This window comes from Otolemur garnettii, unplaced genomic scaffold (genome assembly GCF_000181295.1).
Source record: "Otolemur garnettii isolate 467f Iridium unplaced genomic scaffold, OtoGar3 scaffold00026, whole genome shotgun sequence".
In the NCBI taxonomy this organism is placed as follows: domain Eukaryota; kingdom Metazoa; phylum Chordata; class Mammalia; order Primates; family Galagidae; genus Otolemur; species Otolemur garnettii.
Window position 1 is genome coordinate 3,959,535 of NW_003852421.1, and position 6,509 is coordinate 3,966,043.

The window sequence follows — 6,509 nt, forward strand, 5'->3', positions numbered from 1 at the left end:
GAAAGAGAAAATGAAGTTTCAGAAGGGACTGAGCCAGCCTCCCGGCTTCTCCCCTGTCCACCCTGCCCTGCAGCTACCACGCCTCTCTTGCTGGATTTGCCCTGGGCCTGCCTGGGATGGTTAATATTAACCCAGGGCGCTGGGCAGCTGTGCTGGATTCCAGGCCCTGTGGAAGGTGGGATGCTGACTCACGGCCTACGTGGCAGCCAGAGGTTGGCCTCCTGTGTCCTCTGGGGCTAAGCAGGGGGAGTCCTTCTTCCTTCCAGCCAGGAAGGGGAAATTGCTGTTCTCAGTTTCTCCATTGGAAGAGGAAGGGTTGGGGGGGTCTCTCAGCACAGGAGGGAGAAGGAATTCCAAGCAGTTCACAAAAAGCTTCTCTTGTTGGACTCACCACTGCTCCACCTTTCACATGTTCCAAAGAATTTATCCACTTTTACACAAGCACACCAACTAACACTCAAGGGAGGTTAGGGCACTGTGACCTGAAGGTTTATAGAATGGACGCTGGCATGACAAGGAAGAGCCCAGGCCACAGCTGCTGAACACTCAGACCCTCCAGCAAGACCCTCCGGATTGCAGAGACCCCAGGTCCCACTGCCTCTCTGCTCCGTCCCCACCCTCCAACCAAGGCCTTTCACACACCCAGAGCATGTTCCAAGATCTCTGGCTGAGGATAGGGAAGCTGGGCTCCACGTGCCTTTTTTTCCTACTCCCCATGTGCAATTGGAGTGGTAGAAATTGGCGATTACAAACAGGAGAGAGAGGAGGACCAACAGATTTTAAATTATATCACCCTGAATGGAGGTTTGCCCTGCTTCTGGTGATGACTTTAAACCTAAAGCCACAGCAATGCTGAGACAGGCTTGGGTATGCTGGCACACAGGTGCAGCCATCCTCTCGGCCTGACAATGCCAAGAACTCAGTAAGTTCAAAGAAAGAAACTCTCCACTCCAGCCCTAGGGGTACCAGAGGGAGGAGGTGGCATGGTGGGGAAGGGGTGTGGTCCAGGGAGGCAGGAGAGAACCCTCAGTGGGCCGTGGGAGGGCTGCAGGCCCAGCCACAGTAAACCCAGCCCCTCGGCCACAGCCCTGAAATAAAGCCCTGACTTTCAGGAGCTGGAACTCCCAGAGCTTCTGTTCTGCTACAACATGCCTGAGTGCTCCCTGCTGTGGGCGCTGGCTAATCACCCCTCTGATTCACACCATTATTAAACCAGAAACTTGGGCAAGAAATAAAATCATCCAGGGCCCAGGACTCTTGGCAAAAACTGAAGAGAATACAAACTCAGAACACACAGGCAAGTAAATGGTACAATTGCCCAGCCCGCTTTCTGCCCCAAATGACATCTACATGTCTCCCTGGAGACTTAAGTACAGAAGCCCGACTCTCTCTGGACCACATTGGCTTCTCCCTGCAGCCACCATTTCCCATTACCGCTCACACCCTGAGACACACAGAGATCTAACCCACCCACTGCTTGCATCCCACCCCGCCCCATCTCCTGCCCCAGGTGCAGGTCAGAGCACATGGCTGACATCAGGCCAGCTGTCGGGGCGAGCCGTGCTAGGGGCCCAGATCCGGTCTCTCCCTTGCCTGACCCTGGTTTCAACACTGGGTTAAAGTTCAGAAGCAGCCTGGTGAAAACATCCCCGCCGATAAGCTGCACCTTTCCTGGCAGATAAACCCAGCAGAAGAGAAAACATTTGACAATACCTCTGAGCTGTCCTTCCAGCGGCCTCACTAATGAAGGCCTCTAACCAGTCTTTCTGGTACTGATCACCAATTACAACTGGATTAAGAGAATTTTAACATTTTTGTCCAAAATAAAGAATGAACCTGGTGTTTTCATTTCCAACATGCTTTTTTCAACATCTAGCTTATTTGTTTAGCAAAACAAACCATTGGTTTTCTGAGGAGAATTTTCTACTTTGAGGCTGTTCATGGAGCCAGGGTTCGGGACCCACCAAGCAAAGCCAGGATGAGTCTGTTGACCTATGGAGTATATTTTTATACTGGCAGGGAGGATATGGATGTAGGACTCTTCCAAGGGCACCTGAACCTCTTTTCTAGCCTAAATGTTCAACTGGTCCCAGGGTCTTTAAGGATCCCACAGCATAGACCCTCAAAACACTCAGAAGGAGATTGTTACTAGCTTCAACTGGGAGTAAGCAGAGACAGGATACAAAGACAGAGTCCAAGTCTCCATGAGCTTACTGCGGAGTTGAGATGACAGGAAAAAACTCAGAAAAGGCAATAGAAATAGAGTTTTTAGATCCAAGACATCTCCAGCATGGCCATTGTTTAGGAGGTTTTCAAAAAGGAGGGCATTGCATAGAAGACAGGGTAATCATTGTGGGCTGTGGGTTTGGAAACAGATCATGGGACAAAGGACTTTGGAATGGAAAACAGCTGTTGCTTCTCAAGACTCCATCCTACACTCTTTATTCTTTCTGTTTCTACATATTCCCCCTGGGCAATCTCACCCATAGTTTCAACTACCACCTCAATTCAATGAGACTCAAGTCTTTACCTCCAGTCTGGCCCTTTCTCCACAAGTCCAGACTCCAGTGGTCTGTGAGGTACACTCCCTGCATCCCAGCTGGCAACTCTAATTTGACGTGTCTTTTCTCCTCCTATAACTGCTTTGTCTCTTCCCTTATCTCTTACTTCTGTGCACCTGCCAAAGGGCTATGCCCAAGCAGACAGCTGGGGCTCATCCTGACGACTCCTTCCCTTCCCAAGCCTGGCATCCAAGCCCAGGGGCTCATACCTCCTACTTACCACAAGCCAGCCCCTGTGCTCCACCCAGGCTCACTCTGTCCTAGTCTTAGGTCCTCATTAAATGCCTTCTATCTAGTCTCCTCAAGTCCTGGTACGCTCTGATTTTTCATCACAAGTCAATCTTACTAAAACAGTCTTCTAGTCAACCCTTTTTCACTGGCGAATGCACGTGACACCCTCTCTCCAAAGCACAGCCACGAGCAGAGAGCACCCAGATTACATTGTGCAGCATTTTAAAATATAGCAGTCCCCAGGGGGTTCAAATGAGATAAGTTCTGTAGGTCTGTTTTTAAGTTGAATGTGTATGTAAGTTGAAACAAGTACCTTTACCTATTACCTGTAACAGCCCCTATTTAAGTGTAAGTTGTACATAAGTCAGTTGTTTGTAACTTGAGGACTCCTTGTAATGATTTTTAAAGTTTAGCATGTACTTACAAAGACTAATTAGTTAAAACAGAAAGCTGCCAGATAGTGAGAATTATTACTGATACCCATCAGAAAGTTACACAGGAACACCCCTGGTTGATTCAAAAGTGCTAGCACCCAGTGGCTAGTTTGGACGCTGCATATGAGATTTTCGAGGTCAGGCCCAACCACTTTCAACCTCCAAATATACAGAGTTCCACCCACGCCGAGTTTGGAACCACCTGAGGCAGTCTGAACGGGCCACACTCCCTCCCACCTCCGAGCTGGAGCCTGGCACCATCTCCTCTGATTTGGTGATTCCCAGCCAGCTTCATTTTTGCCTGTTGGGGGACATTTGGTAACATCTGGAGACACTTTTTGTGGATACAACCTAGAGGAGGGAGGGTTGCCACCACCAACATCTAGAGAATAGAGGCCTGGGACACTGGCAAAAAGCCTGCAATGCACAGGCCAGCCCCATGGCAAAGGGTTATCCAGCCTGGGCCAGATTCAGATCCACCCACACTCGGCACTCCCCCACAGCTCTCCTGTCTGAGCAAGGCAGAGAAGGAGTCTCTCTGCATCAGGTCCAAGCCTTTCCTTTGTGTTGATGTGACTGTTGACTTCTCAACAGTCACCTGAGGAAGGTGACTTCATCTCCTACACTGGAACACAACACATCATAAGGTTTTGATGACCCATGTGCAAAGTGAAAAGCAAATGATTCTGATCAAGGCCAGAAGTAATTATACAACATATCTGAAAATTATATCTCCCCACCAAGATTCATACAAGCTATTTACGTCCCCATTTGTGACATTTAACTTATAAAGACCACCAAGTGCCAACTATCACAGAGAACACAGATCTTAAACAGGGATTATTTTTCATTTCTGCTTATACAATAAAATGAGCTGGTGAGTCAGTGCATCAGGGTCAAAAGAGTATTTCAAATACCAACTATTGCTCTTCATCAACCACCAGAAAATATATGTACACACTTAGTGTATACGCTGCCTGAGAAAAGTGAGGAAATGGAAGTCGGAACATTAGTCAAACAACAAAGTCAGGAGAAGATATGAAAGAAAGAGCCCTCACAAGCCCTCCCTTTAGGCTACAAGGTAGGTATAAAACACATGAAAGGAAAAAGGTAGAACCTCCCCCAAAGCAAAGCCTCCTCCACACAGCTAACTTACCCGGAGTCCGGACAGCTAATTCAAGTTAATTGGCAGGGAAGCCAATGTGTGAAAAAGGAGAAAAATGTAAAACAAATCTGCTCTGGTCCTAGCTGGCTTAACCCAGTGTCATCATCTTTTTTCTTTTTGGGGAGACAGAGTTTCACTCGGTTGCCCTCGGTAGAGTGTGTTGCATCATCACAGCTCACAGCAACCTCAAACTCCTGGGCTCCAGAGTTCCTCTTGCCTCAGCCTCCCAAGTAGCTGGGACTACCAGTGCCCTCCACAACACCCAGCTAGTTTTCTATTTTTAGTAGAGACAGAGTCTCACTTTTGTTTTGGCTAAGCTGCTGAGCTGAAGCAATCCACCCTCCTTGGCCTCCCAGAGTACTAGGATTACAGATGTGAGCCACCACACCCAGCCCCCATGTCTTCTTGATGTCACCAAAAGAGCTACTCAAGGTGCTGGTACCCACACACCCTCACCACTAATGCTGTCAGTGCCAGAATGCCATTTATCCAAGTGACAGGATGTCAATCCTGTCAGCCAGAGGAATGGAACGTACCATGAGGCAATGCAGACATTAAGATCAAAATGTGAAGTGAATGGGCCGTCGGAACAAGACAAGCAGACTCAAAAGCTAATTAGAGACCACGAACTTCCCTCCCACCAGGTATGCATCTCTTGTGTGGTCTGCAAAGGGATCTAGAAGGGGCCAGTGCCCGCTGTAAGGGCCCCAGGGCAGCCCACACAGGAGCCACCTGGAAGGACCATAAGTGGGGTCATGTGCTCCCCTGCCTGAGAGCATGCAGCGTCATCACAAGGCTCTGCTCAGAATGGTAAACACCACCGGCCACCAGGAGCCACCAAAGATGAATATGTGTGCTAGCAAGAGGTCAGTGTTGTGCTTCCCATGGTGTTAGATATGGAAACCCCGTCATTCCATACTATCCCCTAATGATTAGATTACAATTGAGCAGGGTAGCACCAGCCCTCCTGGCTGCACATGCACACGCTGGAGGAGGACAGTCTTCTGCGGCAGGCATGGCAGTGAGTCCTGGGACACAGCAGCTACTGCTGCTGCCAGAAAAGGGTCACCCCTTGGGCCAGGCGTGGTGACCCACACCTGTCGTCTTAGCACTCCAGGAAGCCAAGGAGGGTGGATTGCCTGAACTCAGGAGTTTGAGACCAGCCTGAGCAAGAGTGAGACCCTGTCTCTACAAAAAATAAAAAAACTAGCCGGGCATAGGCGGGTGCTTATAGTTCCAGCTAGACTGGGACTAGGAAGGTGAGGCAAGAGAATCACTTGAGCCCGAGTTCGAGGTTGCTGTGAGTTATGATGATGCCATGACACTCTACCCAGCGTGACAGAGTGAGAATCTGTCTCAAAAAAAAAAAAAAAGGAGAAAAGGATTGTCCCTGTTTCTTCTCCCCGATAAGCCACAGCTTTCTGTTTGTTTTTCATGGCCTCCAGCCTCTTCTGTGGGCTTCTAAGCTGTCTTGTCAGGGTAGAGAGGGGTCACATGTACGAGTTAGGCCTTCCAGTGCCTTACCCCAAGAAGATCAGCCAGACTTCAGCTGACTTCAGGTTGTCTGATCTGGTTTCTCCTAATGTCCTCCCAAAATGCTAACTTTCAATTGTCCTCAGGCATCTTTGTGGAGCACAAAGCCGGGTACAACCGTGGAAACCAGGGGAGTGAGGAGACGTATGGGATTTGGAGGGCCACAAGGTCAGGCTACATACCGAAAGAGGAGAAAAGAGGTGAGCAATTATCTGGGAAGTTCTAAGGAAGTGGCCATTCTTCTCTGTCCTTGATTAAGTGGATATGTACAGGGAAAGGATGTTGTCTAATACAGTGGTTCTCGAACTGTGATCCCATGTCACCATCACCACCTGGGAATTCATCAGAAGTGGAAATCCTCCAACTCCCACCCCAGACATATTAAACCAAAAACTTTGGGTAAGCGCCAGAAATCTATATTTGAAGAAGTCCTCCAGGTGATATTGATGTAAACTAAAGTTTAAGAGCCACTGTTCTAATATATCAGGACCGATTCCTTCATTCTCCTTTGAAAAAAGTCCTTTAATTCACAGTTTTGATGTCTGGGCCCAAAGTTGTCATCCCCTCTAGCAGAACCAGGAATAA